Genomic DNA, 21,585 nt, shown 5'->3' on the forward strand with positions numbered 1-21,585 from the left:
AGATCGCATTCAGAACTTCTACCCATCTCACAGATGAGCTCACGGAGGCCCGGGCCAGCTTCCCCTAGAAGGTCAGTGGCTGGACAGGCATGAGAATTGAGGAGTTCAACTCCCCCGGAGAAGACAGAAGCCAGAACACGGGCCATGGAGGAGAGGGTCCCACATTCATCCCTGCAGCCCTGAGAGCGGTGGGCTGTGGGGCCGCCTGGATGGCTTCCTGACAGAGGAGGTGACCTCCAAGCTGTGGCTGGGGCAGAAGGGCTGGGAGAGCATTCCCAGTAGGGGAAGCAGCACACAGAGAGGCCCTGAGGCAGCGGTGAGGTGCAGGCGTGTCTGGGAAATTCATCACTGCTCGGGAGTCAGGAGAGTGACGGGGTGAGGAGGTGTTATTGTCAGGGTCTCTCTTTCAGAAGGCCTTGGGGCCAAGGGGAGGAGCTGGAATTGCCTTCCACCGCGTGCAGACCCCAGGCTGGATCCCAGCACTGCCCAGAGACAGGCACACGTCTGCCCTCATGTGGCCCACAGTCCAGGGGCAGGGACTATCTGGAGAGATCAGGGCCTTGGAGGGCAGGAGGGCGGAGCGGCAGAACTCCCATCCTAGTTCCAATCTCAGTGCTGTGACACACTCCCTGTGTGACTTGAGGCAAGTCGCTTTACCTCTCTGAGCCTCCGTGTCCTCATCCATAAATACTACCTGGAAAGATATTCTCAGAACTCAGTGAGATCATTCACTCATTCATCCACTCATTTATTCCTTGGATTTTTTTTAGCGCTTCCTATATGCCAGGCCCTGGGCTGGGTGCTGGGGACAGAGCAGTGACAAAAACCCCTGCCCTTGTAGGGCTGATGGAAGAGGTAGTGTAAAGCAGCGAGTGGTTAAGAACACAGACATTGGAGCCAGGGGCCTTGGGTTAACTCCTGGCCCACTGCTTATTTGCTGTGTGGCTTTGGGTGAGACTCTTTACCTCTTTGCGTCCTACCTGTAAGATGCCACGTCATAGGATTGCTGAAAGGACAAATGAGTTAATATATGTAATGTGTTTAGCACACAGCCTGGTACACAGTAGGTGCTCAGTTGTGCTTGAATGAGCGGAGACGTGCAATAAGCAAACAGAAGAGGGGTGAGTGGATGAGACAGTGTCTGATAGTGGGAAGTAAAAGTGGCCAGCTCTTAGCAACAAGTAGGCATACAGTAGGTGCTCAATAAGTGTTTCTCCTCCTTTGTCTCCTTCCGCGTCCATCTTGGACCTTAGCCCATAGGGGACTTAAGAGCCTGAGGTTTGGAATCTGCGTGGAAGGCGGGAAGTTGTCTTTGCTGATCCAGAAACCCAGAGCTGAGCTTTGGGGTCAGCAAGAGCAGAGACGCCCCCTGCACCCCCGCCCCTCATGCTCCCCGCACCCTGTCCCCAGCATCTTGTGCAGCCTGGGTGTCTGCGGCAAGCTGGGGCCTGCCCGACGGGTCCACAGTAATGACACTCATTACACAGGTGTCTGGCAGCGGGGGGAAGCGAAGGCCCCAGGGGCCGCATTCACATGGCGCCCAGCCAGCCCACCCCGGGCCCTTCCTCGTCCTTTATAAGTCTGGTGCCCAGGGCAGGCGGGCAGGCGGGGGAGAGGAGCTGGCGAAGGGCCAGCTGGCGCCCAGTGAAAGGAGGGAAAGTTGAGAGGTCTGGGTGCCAAGCACTAGTGTGGAGGCCAGGGGAGGTGGGCACGGGGGGCGCGTGTGTGTGTGCACGCATGTGTGTGTCGGTGTGTTTTGGGGGTGGGGTGCAGTGAATCTGCGTCCTGGTCTGTGCATCCCCCTGGCCCATGTGTGGAGATGAGAGGGTCTGTGTAGATGAAGCATTGATGGTACCCCAGGTGGGTGCAAAATCTCCCATGCCCGTTTCATTTGTTCTTTAACCTACACTGTGAGGTGGGTACCAGGCTGGGTCCAGCCTGGACCTGGTGACGTCAGAGCCAGCCCCACGGCAGCCCTAGACTCTGCCGTCTAAGAGCTCCAAATCTAGGGAGAGACAGACGCCAGGCAGAGGACCAGGACATCCCAGTGAAGACTTTGATGGAGAAAAATAAGGCAAGGGGCGGACAGGGATCAATAGGATGGGGTCGGAGGCCTCACTGGAAAGTGAGCTTGGCCGGAGGCCTGGAGGACGAGCCACCATGGCAAGATCTGCAGGAAGAGAGTTCTGGGCAGGAGGAATGGCAAATGCAAAGGCCTCGAGGCAGGGCTCAGCTTGGCCTGTGTGAAGGGGCGAGTGAGGAGGGGACTGGGGGTCGGGGCAGGTCCAGAGCTCATGGCCAATGTCAGGAGTGTGCATCTTCTGAGCGCCGTGGGAAGCTTGGCACGCGGTAGGCACACAGATGGGGGCTCCGCTGGGATGAATGCGTTTGATGAGAGCAGGGACTGGGCCCTCTGGGTGTGGGAACGATTGGCTTTCAGAGCTACAGACAGGAACGTGGGCTGCTCAATTGTGTTTGAACCTATTCTCCTGGGTTCAAACCCCTCCTGGATCCTGGAACCTGTTATTAAGCCGGCTGCACCCCAGGGCACCAGCCTTTATCCCCAGACAGGGCCCTGGCCCCCAAGACGGGGGTGGACGGGCGATACTGGTGAACCCCATGCCTGCCCCACCCTCTCCAGGCCCCTTGGCAGGGCCAAGTCTGCTTCTGAGAGCCAGAAGGAGACTGTGGAGCAATGAGCATCTCTCCTTTTACAGATGGGGAAACTGAAGCTCAGAGAAGGAATGGCTATTTCCCGGGGTCTTGTGGCAGGGCGCTGGGGGCAGCACCCAGAAAGCCTCTGTCACAGCTCATATCTCTTCCTACTTCATCCCCGCCCACAGCGGGCTCCTCCCAGTATGACTCTGGCAGGGTAGCAGCTGGTGTTAGGGCAGAGCTAGAGGGAAGAGCTGGGTCCAATTTGAGAAGCCTCTCTTGATTGGGTCCTATAGGAAGAACTGTTAACACTGTGAGTTTCCCATCACCAGAGGTGTGCAAATAGACCCGGATAACAGCCCTTCATCTGCTTAGAGATTACAGAGAGGTTCGGGCGGACCGGAGACCACTTCCCTTCTAGCTCTGTGATTCCACAGGACCTCGGAACAATCCTCAGCTCAAGCCTCAGTTTTCCCGACTGTAAAATTGTTTTTTGTAATAATCAGAGTGACCTCATTAAAAGGACAACTTTGTTGATAAAATTCTCTTGCATTTATCCAGCCCTCTCTTGGCTCCCTAGTGCTAAGAGACAGCTCCAGCCCTCACCATGGCCACACATCCTGTAGCCCTGGTCCCTGGGGCCTTCCCTCCCACCCCCTGATTCTCCCCTTCCTCTCTCTGCTGCAACCACAGACTTCCTCCCTGTTGTTCCTCTCCTGCCTCAGGGCGTTTGCAGATGCTGTGAGCATTGGATGCTGGGCGGAGGGCTTTCCATAATTTCAATCTCCCACCAGTCCTATCAGGTAAATAGGAGATCCATTTTACAGTTGAGGAAACTGAGTCTCAGAGAGCTGAAGTTAAAGACACACAGCTTTTTGTGAATCCACAGGAGTCAGGATTTGAGCTCAGGCCATCTGGAATCTAACACCACTCTCTTTTCTTCATTCCTTATGTGACTTGTTTTCATTTCCAAAACTTTGCTCAACAGTTGCCTTCTCCAGGAAGCCTTCCCTGACTACCCTCTCCATCCACCTCCAATGACCTTCCTGAGTTTCACTGTTGCTGCACTGCTCACACTGCCTCTCAATTATCTCCCTTTTTTTCTTCTCAACAGATTTACTGGGGTGTAACAAACACACGATAAACTGCGCATACTCCAGTGTTCCTGTGGATGAGTTTGGACATATGCACACACTTCCGAAACCACCAGCACAATCAAGACGGCAGACATATCCATCGCCCCCAAGGGTGTCCTTATGTCCTTTTGTCATTCATCCCTCCCGGCCCCCCATCCACACTCCCATCGCCTGCCGACTGTGGCTGATCTGCTTTCTGTGGCCGTGGATTAGTTTGCGTTCTCTACAATTTTCTGTAAATGGAATCATGCGGTGTATTCTTTACTGGGCATCTTTTTCTCAACATTGTGATTTTGAGAGTTACCCACGTTCCTGTGACCATTCTCTTTTTTTATGTATCTGCCCTGTCCCCCTCAGACTGTGAGTTCCATGGGGCGAGGACTTTGTCATATTTACCTCTGTGTCCCCAGCACTCAGCACAGGGCTGGGTACACAGGAAGTGCCTAATAAGTGTTGACTGACTGGAAGGAGGATGAGGACATGCCCAAATGGGGGAAGAGCGGGCACATTTGCATGGCAGTGAGGAGCCCAAAGCCGGATTAAGAAAAAACAGCCCCTGGAATCATCTGGAGGCCTCGTGGCCCCATCAGATAAGCATATCCGCTCATCCCCGTGGCTGTCTCTGTGCAGCAAAGATCTGGGTTGCACAAGGGCTGGGCCTGGGCTGAGGCGGCGCTAGTGGTCCCTTTATCTTGCGTAGGCATTCGGCGCCGTGTTCTAGAACTGCACAGCCCACACACCCCGGCAGGTGGAGGCCTGGGCTCCGGCAGCGTGTGGGCGGGTGGGCGGCAGGAAGAAGTGGCCGCCCAGCCCTCCCCAAACCAGTCAGACTCCTTTGCAGAGATTACTGCAGGCGCTTTGGGAGCTGGGTAAGGGAGAGTGGGAGGCAGGAGGAAAAAGCAGGAGGAGGGGAGGAATCATTTAATGAGAAAATATTATAGGGAATTTCCAGTTCATGCCCCATCAGGCTGGGCAGGAACACAGTGGGATTACTCAGGCGGTTTCCAGGTACCAGCCTCGACCTCGAAGGTTCAGTGTGGCTCAGATGCCTCTAGGTCTTCATCGCTGGCTAGAAGCCCAACTAGCCAGGGTGAGAAAGTAGCGGTGAGCTACATCCTAAGACAAAGCCTGCAACCAAAGTCGAGTCTAAGCATGTGCTTCCTGCATCAATCTTTGCTGAGATGACCTTATTGCCCATTTCCCAGACAGAAAAACTGAGGCTGGGAGTTGTGGCATTGGCTAAGGCCACACAGGGGTCACTGCGGAGTAGGGAGAGCTTAAAAGCCAAGGCCATTTTGGAATGACTCCTTCAACAAGGGCCACATTCTTTTGATAAATACTTATTGGGCACCTACTGTGTGCCACACACTGTGCTCAGCTCTGCAGGTTAAAAAAAAAATGGAGGCTGGTCACGGTGGCTGACACCGGTAATCCCAGCACTTTGGGAGGCCAAGGAGGGCGGATCACGAAGTCAGGAGATCGAGACCATCCTGGCCAATATGGTGAAACCCCGTCTCTACTAAAACACAAAAAATTAGCTGGGCATAGTGGCGCGCACCTGTAGTCCCAGCTACTTGGGAGGCTGAGGCAGGAGAATCTCTTGAACCCGGGAGGCGGAGGTTGCAGTGAGCCGAGATCGCACCACTGCACTCCAGCCTGCTGACAGAGCAAGACTCCGTCTGAAGAAAAAACATGGAGTCTTTGGGCATATATTGTGCATTGCATCTTATCTACAGATGAACACAATTTTTGAGGTCAGAGATGTTTTGTGGAACTTTGTTTTCTTCTTTGTGGAAACAAGAAGTTTGGACCAGACTAGCATTTCCCAAATCTATTTTATCATTTATCCATTCTGAGGACACAGATATGAGGGACACAGAGTCTCTGGGGGTGCTAATAGGAGTGACAAGGGGGAAAGTGTTCCATTATCCACTGGGTTTGGGAATTCCTGGGTGAACATTTGCCACAGGTGTTCTCAGTCTTGGATGCTCCAAAGAGCTCAATGAGCATCTAGGTGGTTAGGTCCTGTGAGTTACCCTCTGGGATATCTAAGGGAGTTTGTTCACTGTTTTTCTGACTTCATGAGTCCTGTTTGGATGCTGCTTCCTCCAAGGAGCCTTCTATGAATCCCCAGAAGGACCTGAGTCCCCTTCTGTGAAGGCACCTGCCTGGAGCTCCCTTTGACCTCTGAATATTTTCCACCTTGGGTTGTAGCTGTCTGTTTCCATCACTTGATTGTGAGCTTCTCAAGGGCAGGGCCAGTTGTGATTCACTTCTTGGTTCTGGTATAGAGAACAGAATGGGTGGATGGAGCATTTAATGGGTGAAAGGATGAGTGATGACTTGATGGATGGGTGGATAGTCAAATGGATCATTTAATGGCTAGGTACATGTGTGGAGATAAGGGAATGTTTATGAATGGATAAAATGGATGAAGAAATAGATCAATGAAAGACTAGATGAATCAATGAATGAGATAATTAACAATTGAATTAATGGATGAGTGAACACATGAATGAAGAAATTAGTGGATAAATGGAGAGATGGATGATGGATGGTTGAATAAATAAACGAGTGCTGGATTTTAAATTGTGTGATGGATGGTGTGGGTGATTTCATTGTTGGATACTGTGAATTATTAATGGATGAATGGATAGATAAATATATAATTGAATGAATTAATACATAAAATGATGGATGACTTAATAGATGGCTAGATGAATAAACAGATAAAGGGATAAATGGGTAGATGGATTGGTGATTCCATGAGTGAATGGATGGGTGTATGGATAGGCAAATGGTTGGATGGATAGATGAAAGAGTGGGTGGATGGATGAGTGAGTGGACAGAAGAATGGGTAAATGGATAGATGAATGGATGGGTGGGTGGGTGGGTGGATAGGAGAATGGATAGGTAGATGAATGGATTGGTGGGTAGGAGGGTGGATAATAGAATAGATGGATGGGTAGGTGGATGGATAGATGGATGGATGGTTGGATGGATGGATGGGAGAATGGATAGGTAGAAAAATGAATGGATTGGTAGGTGGGAGAGTGGATAATAGACTAGATGGATGGGTAGGTGGATAGATGGATGGATGGGTGGGTGGATGGATAGGAGAATGGATGGGTAGATAAATGAATAGATTGGTGGGTAGGAGGGTGGATAAGAGAATAGATGGATAGGTAAGTGGATGAATGGATGGAAAGATGGATGGATGGTTAGATTGATTGGTGGATGAATAGATGAATGGGTGGATGAGTGGATGGGGAAATAGGATGGAGGAGTGCGTGGATGGTGGATGAGAGAATGAATGGATGGATAGGTGAGTTGGATGGATATACAGGTGGATGCATGCTATGTCATAAGATCAGAACTGAGGTCAGGAGGCGGGAAAATTCCTGTGTTCCTCCCTGATGCAGCAGTATCAAGTTTTTGAAGTTTGAAAGCTTAGTGAAAACTTTGAGTCACATCTCCAGAAAATTGGATATAGACACAAAATGTTAGCAACTTCATGGGAGTGGTGGTCACGGAGCCTAAGAGCTACCTACAGACCCTAGGTGAGGAGTCCCACTGCAGTGTTATGTATTTTTTTTACTCTCTGAGCCCTGATCTTGGAGGGGAACCCAGGCCCAGTGGAGGGAAAGCAGCTGAGATGGGGACAGGTAGTTTCCTAAAGGAGAAGACACTTGTGTATTCATTCATTCATTGTACAACATTGCTGTGACCTTTCTGGATGCCTGGGAGAAGATAAAGGTGCCTCTCATAAGTGGCAAGTGTTTGGAGCTTGAAGTCAGACAGATTGCATTTTTAATCTCATCTCTGATATGTACTGGCTGGGTGACCTTGGGAAACTTACTTCACCTCTATGGGCCTTCTCTTCTTCATGTATAAATAGGGACAGCAATAATCCCTACCCTATTGGGTTGTGAATATGTAAACAGGTATGTAAAACATGTAGCCCAGTGCTCAGTGCATAGTAAATGCTCAATAAATGTCAGTTCTTCTTTTTCTTCTTACATGACTACTGTTGTCTTGCATTGGGCCTATGCAAGATGCTGCTGAGCCTGAGATATCCAAGGCATCATCCAGGCCTTTTAAAGTGTCCACAGTCCATCATGGAACACAGACGAGTAAGCAGAGGTTTCCATTCGCACAGGGTGTTGGGGCTGAGATAGGGAATCCTAAGACCTCATGTTCAGGGTCATCTGATCCTCAGCATCCATTCCTATTAATATCTCTTTCTAGCAAGAGGCTGCAGAGACTGGAAGGCTACACGCTGCATTTCCCAGCCTCCTTTGCAGCAGGGGCTCTGAACGCTCTGCAGGTCCCGCCAGGCAGATGCCTTCCTGTGAGAGTCAGGAAGTGGGGGCTGCCTTGTTTTTTCCTGGGCTCTCTTTCTGCTGGTGAGCATGGTCATGGGATGGATTTTCTTGCAGCAACCTTGGGGTCCGGTTACCACTCTTGGTGAGTCTAGAGGTAGGGGTGGTGGTGGTGGCTTCCTCATCTCCAGCTCGCTGGATGGTGCTGTGATATGTTCTCAAAGTCTACAGCTCCTCTGTGGCCTCCTGATTCCCCACCATCCTGACTGGCTGGCAGTTTCCTGAAGGTCCAGTTCTACTGTGTGGTGCTGGTGCCTCTCCAGCCCTTCTAGCAATGTTGTGAGTGTTCAATTCCCTGTGTTGAATCCTTTCTGCCTAAAATGCCTGGAAAGAATGCTGTCTCTAAAATCCAAAACAAACACAAAATCTGGAAGGGTTTCTGGTTCCCATAACTGTAGTTTGACTCACACATGATGGGAAATGGGGAGCACTGTAGGACCTCAGCAGATACCTAAACCAGACTTAGGGGGTCAGGGAAGGTTTACGAAGCTTGTGACATGTAAACTGAATCCTGAAGGGCATATATGGAGTAGTCAGACAAAGCGTTGAGTGGGAAGAACACACCAGGCAGAAGGAACAGCCTGTGCACGGCTGGGCACAGTGGCTCACACCTGTAATCCCAGCACTTTGGGAGGCCAAGGCGGGCGGATCACCTGAGGTCACGAGTTTGAGACCAGCCTGGCCAACATGGTGAAACCCCATCTGTACTAAAAGTAAAAAAAATAGCTGGGCTGTGCTGGTGCACACCTGTAATCCCAGCTACTCGAGAGGTTGAGGCAGGAGAGTCTCTTGAACCCGGGAGGTGGAGGTTGCAGTTAGTCAAGATTGTGCCATTGCACTCCAGCCTAGGCAACAGAGTGAGACCCTATCTCAGAAAAAAAAAAAAAAAAGGAACAGCCTATGCAAAGGCTCAGAGATCAGAAAAGACATCGTGGAGAAGTGGGTAGTTCGGGCTGGCTGGAACATACAAATTGTAAGGGAGAGGTCAGGGGCTTTAAGGCTGGCCAAGGTGCTACACTTCCTTTGAAAGTGATGGGGAGCTTCTGACAGTAAACAGCAGAAAATAGCAGGTGTCTTTCAGGCTCCTGCAGGAGGCTGAATTTGCGGGAGAGGAAGTATCGTTGCAGGGAAAGCAGCAAGGTGGCAAGGAATTGCAGCCACCTGGGTGAGAAGTGATGAGATTGATCTGGCATGGCAGCCTCAGAGGAGGGGAGGGTGGATGGATTTGAGGGAGGTTGAGGACGAGACTCCCAGACTTTGGTGACCAATTGGGTTGGAGGCATGGCGGCGGGAGGCATTATGGATGATGCTCATGTTTCTGGCTTTGGACACTGAACAGTTGTGTAGCCTTCCAAAAGAAGGGAGACAGGCAGAGGGACAGTTTGGGGGAAGTTGCTGAACTTGCCTTAGGCACACTGATTTGGAGGATGCCTGGGGGCCATCCAGGAGGAGGCATCCGGGAAGTGTACAGACATGTGGTCAGAGGCTGAGACAACAGATTGGATATGGACAACGACCCATGACTTTGGAGAAAATGAGTGAAATATTCATTCAACAAATAGCACAGGGGAGCCTGAGACACACTATCTGTTCATGTCTGAATACCTGGCAGTGGGCCAAGGGCCTGGCTGCTTGTTAAATAAGCCAGGAGGAAGCGCTGGAGCAAGCCTTGGAGGGTGGGCTGGGTTCTACCAGGAAGAGACGGGATGAGGGCCCAGTGGTCAAGTGCGTGATGCCTGGGTTTAAGTCCAGCTCCTCTGTGTGTTGACTGTAGGGACCTGGGCCAGATGTTTTCCCTCCCTGAGCCTGTTTCATCTGAAAATTGGTTATAAGGGACATGGTGAAGCTTCAAAGTTGTGCTTGTGGAAGCAGGTAGCTTGGAGCATGGAGCAGGGCTTTTGGGGGACAACTTGGGACACAGAGAGTCACCCACTTCCTGGTGTGGCAGAGCCACGGTGGATGGGGAGAGAGAAATTAGGATCCGCCTGAAAAACACATCCACAGCTGCGTCCCATGTGAGAAAGGAGACCTCAGTTCCCGCCCAGGCTCCCTTTCACCCCCCTGCCTGCTGGAGCTGGCGGGCGGGGGAATCATCTCCATGGAGTGGAGGAGGTGACCAGATGACAGAAACCTTCTCCACGTCCCTTGGAGCTGCTGGAGCTGGGTCCTGGCCACCGTCCCAACCCGTAGCTCCTGACTCAGGGTCAGGCTGAGATTTGCTCCTTCTCTGCCTGCTCCATTCAGCTGCAGCAAACAGAGGCTGCAAACTGGAGGCCTCAGGGGCCCAATCTGGCCCCCAAGCCTGTGGGGCTTTCTTCAGCCCACACAGAATTTTTAAATGAATGAAGCCAATATTTAAGAATCTGTGGGTACAACATAAAAACCTGTGTTTTGATTCCCTCTGGAAAATCAGGGCATGGAGCATCTGATCATATTGGGCCCTGTTCTCTAGGGACCAACATCAGCCGCAGCTGAGAAGTGACTGTCTTCAGACAAGGCATGCGCCCCAGTCCCCACCACTCCCTCTTGTCTCTCTGTTGCTGAGGCCAAGGAATAGTAGCTATTTATCGTCTTACCCCAGCCCACTCTGCTCATTTTAAATTCCTGCCTGGTCCCTGGTGACACAGTTTTCAACCCGAGCCAGTCTCTTTTTCCTCTAAAACCACCAAGACTTTGGCCCTGGTTCTAGGCCTGAATTGGCTTCCCAAGAATCCCAGTCTCTGAGCTCCTCAAGGTCATGGTTTACCTTTCCCTCTGCCCCACAAGGCCCAGCACCACCCCCGGGGGACGATGACGGGCTGAGACTTGGCTGGTGTTGGGGGGCCAGCTGGGCCTGTGGGAGGCAGACCCACATCTGCTCTGAGATGTGTCAGCTGGGCCTGGTCACACTCTCTGCGGCTCATCCCTGAGGCATGTGGAACCAGGCGCTGTGCTCGTGGCCCAGCCAGGGTGGTGGGCGGGGCCAGGCCCGGGACATGGTGTATGTCAAGGCCACGCACAACAGGCCTGATGTTCCAGCTGCAAACACATTGGTTGGAAAAAGGAAAGGAGGAGGGAGAGGCAGAGCTGCTTTAACACAAAGTACCCAAAATACAGAGGCAGAAAGAGCCAAACTCACACTGTAAGTTGCTGTGTGACCTCGGACAAGTCACCTCACCTCTCTGAGCCTCTAGCTTAAGATAGAACTAAGGACAGACCCCAGCTTGCAGCCTCGTGGGCATGTTCAGTGGTACAGTGGCTGATGTGGGGCCTAATGCCTAGAGGGGCAGCCTGGAATGGAGACAAAAATCACAGACTTTGGGGCCAGATGAGGTTGCCACTTGTGAGCTGGGTGACCCTGGGCAGGTCACTTCTCCATCTGCATCCCCAGGGAAGGTCCTCACCAAGTTATTCTGCCAAAAAAAAGAATCCATTCACCGAACAAATATTTATTGGGCAATTCCTGTGGGTCAGGCGCTGGGGGACATGGCAGGACATAGGACGGTCAAAGGTCTCTGCCCCCATGGAGTTCACACTTGTGGAGAGAGCAGGCAATACACAAGATAAACAAGTTGCATATTGCATTTGAGAAGATCCGTGCTAGGGAGAGAAATGAAGCAGGAAAAGGAGATGAGATTTCAATGGGTGGGGCAGGGACAGCCTGGTGAGCAGGTGACAGCTGACAACAATCTGTAGGAGGTGAGGGAGGGAGCCGCGGGGAGAGGAGAGTGTTCCAGGCAGTGGGAACGGTGCACAGGCCCTGAGTGGGGGCTGTGGCTGTTGTGTTTGGGGTGTAGCAAAGAGGCCAGTGTGTGGAGCAGGATGAGCGAGGGAGAGAGACTAGGAGGACGTGAGGGCCAAGAGGCCGTGGGGGGCGGATCCTGCAGGGCCACGTGGGCTGTTAAAGGACTTTGGCTTTTTCTCTGCAGGACATGGGAGTCATGGAGTGTTCTGAGCATAGAAGGGACGTGGTCTGACTTCAGTTTTCATGGATCCCTCTGGCTGCAGTGGAGAATGGGCTGGAGGGGCCAGGGCCGGGACAGAGGCAGGGGGGATAGTGGGGAGGTGATGTCAATAGTCCAGCCTCTGTTTAGTGATCCTGGTCCTTCCCTGCTCTAAAGCTTTCCTGACTTCCCATCGCCTCTGGACAGAGCTCAAACTCCTTAGCATGACATTCAAGACCCCCTTACCTGACTCTACCTGCTCCCTGCCCCGGCTCCTCACTCTCCACAGCATCCCAACCAGATATCCTTCCTTCCCTCCTCCACATGCGGTCCACGTTTGCCCGTGCTGTTTCCTCTGCCAGGAATGCCCTTCCTGTCCCCCTTTGTGACCCAGTTCATGTGAGGCTGAGTCCCTCCAAGCTAGGAGATAGAAAAGCAAGGAAGAGAGGAAAACCTGTTCCTGGGGAGGGTCAGGGAGGGCCAGGTTTCGGCTCCCCTCTTCTTCCTGGAATTCATCTTCCAGGGCCTCTGCAGCTGAGGGCAGGCTCAGGAGCTGGGAGTGGGGCTGTAGCCCACATGACCATGCTGTGTGACCTTGGGCAAGTTACACACCCTCTCTGGGCCTTGGCTTTTCTGCTCTGTAAAATGGGGGAGGATCCTGGAGCTCCTCATGGTGGTTCTGTGCACTCAAGGGCTGTGGCAACTGTGGGAATAACAGCATCCTGGGGAAGACATAACTGCACTTCCTTGCCCAGCCATGCCAGGCCAGTTCAGGGTGGCCCTGAGCTGATGCTAGGGGTAGCTTGTGGGAGGGGTGCCCTCTGAAGCCCTGAGCATCTCCAGTTCAGTCACCCCTGAGTGACCTGAGCACCTACAGTGTGTCCAGCCCCAGCACCGTGCTTGAGCAGGGACAGAGGCCAGACAGCCTGGTTTCAAATCCCAGCTCTGCCACTTCCTAGCTGTGTGATCTGAGCAAGTAATGTAACCCAGCTGGGCCTTGGTTTCTCACCTGTGACATGGGGACAGTAAGAGTGCTCTCCTCCTGGGAAGCTCAGAGAAGCCAGTGCGCTCCTATAAATACCATGCTCAGTGCGTGGAGGAAGCAGCTTATCAAGGCCAACTAGCATTATTATTATTATTATTATTATTATTATTATTATCATCATCATCATCATCATCATCATCATCATCACCACTGTCATTTCTTGGCTTTGTGGCCTCAGGCATCACTTGCTTCTCTGTGCCTCAGTTTCCTCCTCTGTGAGATGGGGTAATAGTCCCACCTTCGAAGAGTTGCCATGAGGATTAAGCCTGACGCATGTAAACGAGCCTGGAGCAGAGTAGGCACTCTGTGATTTTTGTTTGTTTGTTTGTTTGAGATAGGGTCTCGCTCTGTTGCCCAGGCTGGAGTGTGGTGGCAAGATCTTGGCTCACTGCAACCTCTGCCTCCCAGGTTCAAGCGATTCTCCCACCTCAGCCTCCCAGGTAGCTGGGACTGCAGGCGTGTGCCACCATGGGTGGCTAATTTTTGTATTTTTAGTAGAGACGGGGTTTCACCATGTTGGCCAGGCTGGTCTTAAACTCCTGACCTCAAGTGATCTGCCCGCCTCGGCCTCCCAAAGTGCTAGGATTACAGGCATGAGCCACCGCGCCTGGCCTCACTCTGCAATTTCTTAAGAAAAACATTTCAAATGCAGAATTTATTTTATTCACTACTGTAAGTCATCACTGATATATGAATAGTCCCTATGAAATCCTTTGTTGTTCCTCTAGTCAGACAAATGCTCATTTGGTTTAATCTGACTTAACAAATTAACGAGATGAGGAAGAAAATTCCAGGCCTCGGGACATTCACTGCAGCCCAACCGAGCACCAAGAGACACATGTCCTTCTAATGAAGAGTGGAGGAAGATCAACACGATCTTTATTTACACTTCAAGTCATTATGACTCTGCAGCTGGGTGACCTTGGGCAAGTCCCTTCCCTTCTCAGACCCTGATTCTCTTCTTCCCTAAAATAAGTGTGATAGCTTCCTACCTGCCCTGTCTAGCTCACAGGATTATGGTCTGGCTCCAAGACATCACGGCTATCATTTATTAAGTCCCTCCTGTATGCAAAGTCCCTCTCCCTGACCACCCTGCCTCCTTCCAGGAGGGAACTGGATGCTGCTTGTTTTCAGGACAGGACAGTGAGGCTGGGGAGGTGGCAGAGGATGCTGCCCAGGGAGAGGAGGAAGTGGGGGGCTGGGGCTGGCTGGGCTGACGCAGCTGTGATGTCAGACACCGGCCACAGGCAGCCGGTCCAGTGCTAACTGTGCGCTCTCTGCTGGTCTGGCCTGGCGCCTGCCCCCTCCTCCCCCGCCACCCCCCTTAACCCCTTCCCGGCCTCCTCTTCCCAGACGGCCATCCCCCAGGCCCAGCCTTGCCCACAAGATTCCCAGATTTCACAACTGGGGCTGGCGCTGAATCATGTACAGTAAGTCCGGGGAGAGAAACTCCCGGCTGCCTGGTGTCCCCGGGACAGGACAGCTGCCAAGCCTGCCCTCCCTCCCAGGGGCCCACCGGCAGCCAGGGATCATCCCCTCTGGGCCCCTGACCAGCTAGGGGGTGATGGGCGGGACACACAACCTCTCTTGGCTGTGCCAGGGATCAAGGGACCGTGCGGTTTCCAGGGAACCTTCAGGCTCTGGAGGGATAGGGGCAGGCCAGTGTGGTGGGAGAGGGGTCGAAGTGGCTTTGTATTCAACCACGGCCTGCCACCAAATCACTGGTGACCTGGAGCAGTCCCTAACTGGAACTCTAAGTTACAGTTTCCTTATCTGGAAAGTGGGGATAATCACAGCCCTGACCTCACAAGTGGCTGGAAGGACTCTGAGACGATCTGTGTACAGTGCTTACCGCAGGAAGCGCCCAATAAATATTATTATTATTGTTGTGACGTCGAGCTGCTCATGACACGCTTTAAGACCCTGGAGAAATCATCCAGTTCTTTGGATGACGTCTCCCCTGAAACACCCACCCCTCCCGCTGTGATACAAATTATATCTTATATTTCAAGACTTCTTCAGTACGTCAGCAAACATCTATTGAGCACCACCGTGTTCCATGCCTGCTACCAAGTCCTGGAGATACAGCAGTGGACAAAACAGAAAGACAGTTAAAAGCCCTCTGTTCTCGTGGAGCCTGTATTCTAGCTGAGGAGAATCAGACATTTGAGGTCATTTCAGTAAGTGAGCAGGGCTCCAAAGGAAATAAAGCAGAAGGTGCGATGGAGAGAGCCTGGGAGGTCCCCTCTGATGGGGTGACATTTGAACAGAAGCCCCAACAAAGAGGAGAAGCCCACGTGCAAAGGCAGGGGGTGGGAAACGGTGCTCCAGGCAGAGGGAACTGCAGGTGCTAAGGCCAGGCTGTGGGATCCTCTCGTTGAAGGCTCAGCAAGGGCAGTGTGGCTGGAGCAGAGGGAGTGAGTGAGGGGGAGAGGGGTGGGAGGTGAGCTTAGTGGGGCCCCCACCCTGGAGCAGCTCTCCTAATGCCAGGCTCTTCCTGAAAGTGGCCACCTGGTGCCTGACTTCTACCTGTAGGGACAGCCACCTGAGAAGGGCCCGGCTTCTTCCCACCCGGGGTGCCAAGGCCCTGGAGCTGCCCGCTCACAGTAAAAAGCCTCATTCCCAGGAACCCCATGGAAGGCCAGGCTCCCCCCGGCTGCCCTTTGCCCAGGCTGCTGCTGGGACTCCCCTGCCCCTCCCGAAGGATGTGAGCCCTCCCTGCCTCTCAGCCACTCGGAGTGTGGGCATCTGCATCTCGGAGTCTCAGTGTGCCCACCTGTGAGATGGGCACCATGTTGCCTCAGGGAGGGAGTAAAAGGAGGAAGGGAGCTCTGGCCTTAGTATCTGTCCCCTGAACCCTGGAAGAAGGAAAACATCCGGGGCTCACTGGGGACCAGGCTGTGCGTTCATAGCTGGGTGGAGAGCTCAGGCGTGTGTATGTGCGTGTGTGCATGTGTGTGCATCTGTGTGTGTGTGCATGTGTGTGTGTGCACGTATGGGGTGTGGGAGACAGGGGGTGGCATCAAGACCCAGGAGCCACAAGAGTGAGGAAGAGGGAAGAGGTGGGCTTCTGGGGACAGGGGGCAGTCAGAGCCTGGTTCTGGGCCCAAGTGGGGATTGGGGCACGGGGAATAAGAGGCCTGCCCTCCCTCCTGGGGGCCCAGCGGCAGCCAGGGATCACTTCCTGGGATGTTTTAAAAATCATTTACTTCTAGAAAAGTCTTTCATCATTTCCCTTCAGGTCACGGAGGCTGAGATGGCTGACGGCGTAGGTGGCTGTGGCCTGATGTGTCACTTTTGGCCTCCAACTGAGGCAACAGGGGGACGAAGTGGCTGCGAGGCGCAGTATCTGGCATATATGAGAGAAACAACCACAGTGCCCTGGGGAGGGGCCAGGTTCTCACCCCGCATCGCCAGGGTCTCAACGTGTCTCCCAAAGGTCATGTGGGCCTTTAAGAGGTGGTTGGGTCCTGAGAGCTCTGTCCTTATGAATGGATTAGTGTCGTTATTGCAGGAGTGGCTTCATGATGGAGAGAGTGGATTTGTCATGAAAGTGAGTTTGGCCATTCCTTGCTGCTCACGTGCCACCTCTTGCCATGGGATGCCCTCGCCATGGGATGCCCTCGCCATGGGATGCCCTCTCCATGGGATGACAGCAAGAAGGCCCCTGCTTGAGTGAGCCCCTCCATCTTCGGCTCTCTGGCCTCCAGGACTGTTAGAAATACATCTCTGTTCTTTGTAAATTACCCAGGCTGTAGTATTCTGTTATGGCAACACAAAACAGACTAAGACACCATTATGTGGATGAAGAAACAGGCCCAAGAGGTGAGGAGTGTTGTCCAGGTCTTCTGGCCAGAGAAGCGGCAGAGATGGGATTTGAACCCTGGGACTGTGTGGCTTGTGACCACTCCTAGCTTCAGCCCTGCCCGGTGCTGAGGGGTTTGGGGCCAGGACGATGGCCAGATATTTGGGCACACTGGGCCCTACCCACCTGGAAAGAGGCTGGCCTGGGGTTGAATCAGAACCAGAAGTGACTCAGGCTAGGACCCCTCTGCACCCTCCCTCAGGCCGTGGGTAATTACTTGCCCAGGTTAATAGGGCCCACTTCCCGCCACCTTTCATCAAGGCTCCTGGAGCTGCCAGGCAGTAATTAACCCTCACAGCACCCTTCTGAAGTCAGCACTGGAGGCAGACGTGTGATGAAACTCGTTTATTACAGATAGGTAAACTGAGGCAGAACCCACTGCAGCCTGGGAGCCTAGCCTGTTATTCCCCTGTGACTCAGCAGCTCAATCAATCTCTGCTTTCTTCCCACAGGAAGTACCAGTTGGCCCAGATGCTTCTCATCTTTAGAGTTGAGCTGCAGGCTGGAGACCTGGAAGGCCCTCGCAGCACCTGCTCCCAACCTCTCACCTCACGAAAGCGCAGGAACATGGGTTTGGAGCCAATGAAAAGTACTGGAATCTGGCTCTGCTCTGTGATCCTGGGCAAGTCACTGCCCCTCTCTGGGCTTCAGTTTCCTCCTTGGTAACACAGAATGATTATACCTACCCCTTGGGTTTGTTGACCTGAATCTACCCCTGAGTCATTGCCTTTCCTTCTTGCTGCAGCCCCACTGGCCCCTTGACAGTTCCTTGAACACAACAAGCCCTTTCCCACCTCAGGGCCTTTGCACATGCAGTGCCAGATGCCTGGAATGTCCTTCCTTCCAATCTCCCCGTGGCCGGCTCATTCTCATCTTTCTTGCCTCAAATGTTACCTCCCCAACCTAGACAGCACCCCTGCCACCTCTTCACCCCGTCTTACTCTTCTTCAAGCATTTCTGGAGGTATCTTGCTATTTATCTTGTTTGTATCTTTTTCAGCTCCATGAGGGCAGGGGATTTTGTCTGTTTCATTCACAATGTGTTCCCAGAGCTCAGCACAGTGTCAGGCACACACTAGGTGCTTAAGAAACAATTGCTTCCTCTACCTCTTCCCCTGCTAACCCTAAGTTCAGCTAACTGGCTATGCGACCCTGGGGATTGCTTTTCACCTCTCTGGTCCCTTATTCTCCCTTGTGGACAAAGGATGGCCTGGGCATGAGTTTCTTCAAGGACTCAGGTAGCAATGAAATCCCTGGGACCCCAGCCTCAGTATCTCCCCAGGCAATGGGGTAGAGAGCAAGAAGGCAGGTGAGCGAGGACCAGCCTCCGCCGCGCAGACACCCTCTTTCCGGCTTCTCTGTCCTCCTACTTTGCCCTGGGTTTGTGGACTTACTCTGGGCAGATCTCCACGACCAACCACCCCCTCCCTTGGCATGTCTGTCAGCACCCTTGGGGGAAAGAATTTGGAAAGGGGAGGGAGAAAAAGAAAGCAGGGTGCGAGGGGATGGTTCCCACACCTGTGTAAATAATTTGTCATCTTAAAATGCTCAAGTATGCTCACCTTTAATGCCTGGTTCTTGGGCTTGTTTTCCTTGGCAAGGCCCCCACGGGAGTGGAATTTCGGCCAAAGGGAGCCCAATTGTCATCTTCTAAGCATGTTCCCAGGCCAGGGGCCAGGGAGGGCTCTGGCTGATGCTCCACTTCCGTCCCCAGAAGTGCTGGAACGTTCCTGGGATCTAGGGAGCAGCCTCCAGTCCTGGAAGCTGTCCCAGAATTCTGGAATGTTGGAATTCAAACGGCCTCCTGCCCATTTTCCGGAGGAGGAACATGAGACCCAGAGAGAGGAAGGGGTTGGCCTGAGGTCATACAATGTGCAGAGACGAGCTAGAGTTTGCTGGGAGAAGGTGCGGGTGTGTGGACAAGTCAGCATCTATCTCCCATTTTCAGGTAACAGCACCTCGACTTCCTACTGAAGAACTCCCTCTTCCCTTTTCTCAGTCCATGAGGCTGGGGGTGCCCAGAGGCCTCTGTCTCCAGGGGTGGACATGGGACCGGGTCTTGCTCTAGTGATTGGTTCAGGGATGGGCACATGACTGAGCCTGCCCAATGAAACTTGATCCTGGGACTTTCGGGTTGGCCATGATTTGTGAAGGAGATGCCATTTTCCGTTGGATGGACAGTGAGCAAGTGAACGCTTAGAGAAAAAGAGGACAAAACAAGGGAAAAGCCTGCCTGAGAGGAAGCAGCACAGAGCTGGACAGGATTTGAACTCCTGGATCCCACTGTACCTGAAATTAGGCACCTTCAACTTTCTAGTTATGTGAGCCACTGTCTTTCCCATTTTTGGCTGAAAACAGTTGGGACTGGCTTTCTGTCCTTTGCGTACAGAAGGTGCTGACTGACCCCTGCCCCATGGAAGAAGATACTCCAGGCAGAGGAAATAGTGTGTATAGACACCCCAAAGCGAACGCCAAGCGGGGCACTCATGTACCAAGGAGAAGAAGGAGGAGGCACCTGGGTGCTGAGCTTAAGAGTTAGTCTGGTGGTCAAGATGGGAAAGGGGGTATCTTTAGCAGAGGGAACAACCAATGCAAAAGCTTGGAGGGGTGACTAGTTAGTGAAGATCAACTATGTGCTGAGCTCGTGTTGGGTGGCAAGGGACACAGACGAAAAGGGCACAGTGGAACCCAGCTATTCCTCACCTGCTCCAGCGCAGTGCAGGCTTGTCTGCTTTTGGAGCCGAGCCTGGACACCTCCGCGTCCTTCCCCTGGCAGAGTGCTGCCAGCACGCTGTCTCAGACTCTCCAGCATCTCCTGGTTGATGTACATCACGGGGACCACACAAGATTATTTTATAGGCTGCACAGGCAAAGCATAAAATCACCTCGGGTCACATAGTGTGAGTTATTCTCTCTGCAAATTCTTTACAGTCTTTCCTTTATATCCAGAAGAGTCTCTGTGTGGTGCTAACTTGCCTCTAACACCAAATACTTGCTAATCTCCCTTTGTGAAAAAGAGAGCAGGTCTCAGGCTCATTCATGTCTCAGGCACACAATTGTATCTAGCTAGACTTTTTGAAATGTCCAATAGAGCTGCAGCACATATGAATGAGGTGTCCAGCTGGTCCCAGGCCTGTAATCGGCACCCCAGTGAGCAGACTGGACATCCCCACCCCCACAGCTGCCCTCTCTCCCCTCCACTCATGTTCCTTCTAGGGACACCACGATCCCGACTTGTATCACCACAGATGAGTTTCACATGTTTTTGAATTTTACATCTTATCTGTTTTCTGTTTCTATACAAGTTTGCCTTTTTTGAATTCCATATAAGTGGAATTCTACAATGTGTTATCTCAATTTGAGTCTGTTTTATTTTTTTTTTCCTGCTCAGCATGACGCTTTTGAGATGCATATATGCGGTTTTGTGTATCCGTAGATGGTTCTTTTTTATTGCAGAATAATGTTCCAGGGTATGGATGTACCAAAGCTTGTTCATCCATTCACCAGCTGAGGGATATTTGGACTGTTTCCAGTTCTCAGCCATTATAAATAAAGCCACTAGGCACATTTGCAAACAGGTTTTTATGTGAACAAAAATTTTTGTTTATCTTGGGTAAATTTCTAGGAGTGGAATTGCTGGGCCAGGTGGCCAAGTGTGTATGTTTCACTTTATCAGAAACTGCTGAGCTGTTTTCTAAGGTGTCTGTACCATTTTTCATCCCTACCAGCAATGTATGAAAGTGTCAGTTGCTTCGTATTCTCACCAACACTTGGTGGTGTTAGTTTTTTTTGTGTGTATGTGTGTTTTACTTTTAGTCATTCAAATAGGTGATAATAGTATCTCATTGTGGTGTTAGTTTGCATTTCCCTAATGACTAATGATGTTGAACATCTTTGTATGTGTTTCTTTGCCATCCGTATATTTTCTTTCGTGTAGTATCTGTTCAAACTTTATGTCAGTTAAACAAAAAACCCAATTGTTTTCTTCTTAATCGATTTGGAGAGTTCTTTATATATATTCTGGATACTAGTCAAGCCTTTGTCAAATATGTGATTTGCAAATATTTTCTCCTGCTCTGTGGCTTGTCTTTTTATTCTTTCAATAGGTAGACTTTAATAACATCATTTTGTTTTCTTTGTAAGTATTTTTCTGGTTATCTTTGTTTTGTGGCATGTATTCTTTGGTTTTTCAATTTTAGTGATAACACCAAATGTTTTCTTTTAAAATAAATTTATTTAAGTAAAAACGTCAGTAAATTTGAAGAACACATTAAATAAGGAATAGTAGAAGTGGACAGTAGACGGCATAAAAATCGTGAAGGCAGTTTCCAATTTGCATAACCAAAGCGTGGGCAGCTCTGATTCGTTCGTCAACAAATACTGATGGAGCCCCCACTGTCCACCAGGCTCTGAGCCAGGTTCTGGGGACACAGCACCAAGCGAGACAGTTGTTTCTGCTCTTTTAATGCTGGTTTTTCTCCAGTGAGTCTCTCTTCATCTTTCAAAAGCCCATTTGAATGACCCTTCCTTCATCCAGAGCTTCCCTGGAATATTTGTCACACTCTACTGCAACTTTCTAT

General features: G+C 51.6%; 2 long non-coding RNA genes across 3 annotated transcripts; both read left to right on the plus strand.

Annotated features, from left to right (window-relative positions):
- Positions 1-3,350: 3,350 nt before the first annotated feature.
- On the plus strand, positions 3,351-4,094 carry LOC134760768 (uncharacterized). Its single transcript, XR_010138724.1, has 2 exons — positions 3,351-3,458; positions 3,770-4,094. It is a non-coding gene; the product is annotated as an uncharacterized LOC134760768 (long non-coding RNA).
- A 10,396-nt stretch (positions 4,095-14,490) lies between these two features.
- Positions 14,491-21,252, plus strand: LOC129052247 (uncharacterized). Of its 2 annotated transcripts, XR_010138726.1 has the most exons (3): positions 14,491-15,321; positions 16,383-16,966; positions 17,459-21,252. It is a non-coding gene; the product is annotated as an uncharacterized LOC129052247 (long non-coding RNA). The 2 variants fall into 2 exon arrangements; XR_010138725.1 differs by having other exon boundaries at positions 14,491-16,966.
- Positions 21,253-21,585: the final 333 nt, after the last annotated feature.

The sequence above is a fragment of the Pongo abelii genome, chromosome 21 (genome assembly GCF_028885655.2).
Source record: "Pongo abelii isolate AG06213 chromosome 21, NHGRI_mPonAbe1-v2.0_pri, whole genome shotgun sequence".
In the NCBI taxonomy this organism is placed as follows: Eukaryota; Metazoa; Chordata; class Mammalia; order Primates; family Hominidae; genus Pongo; species Pongo abelii.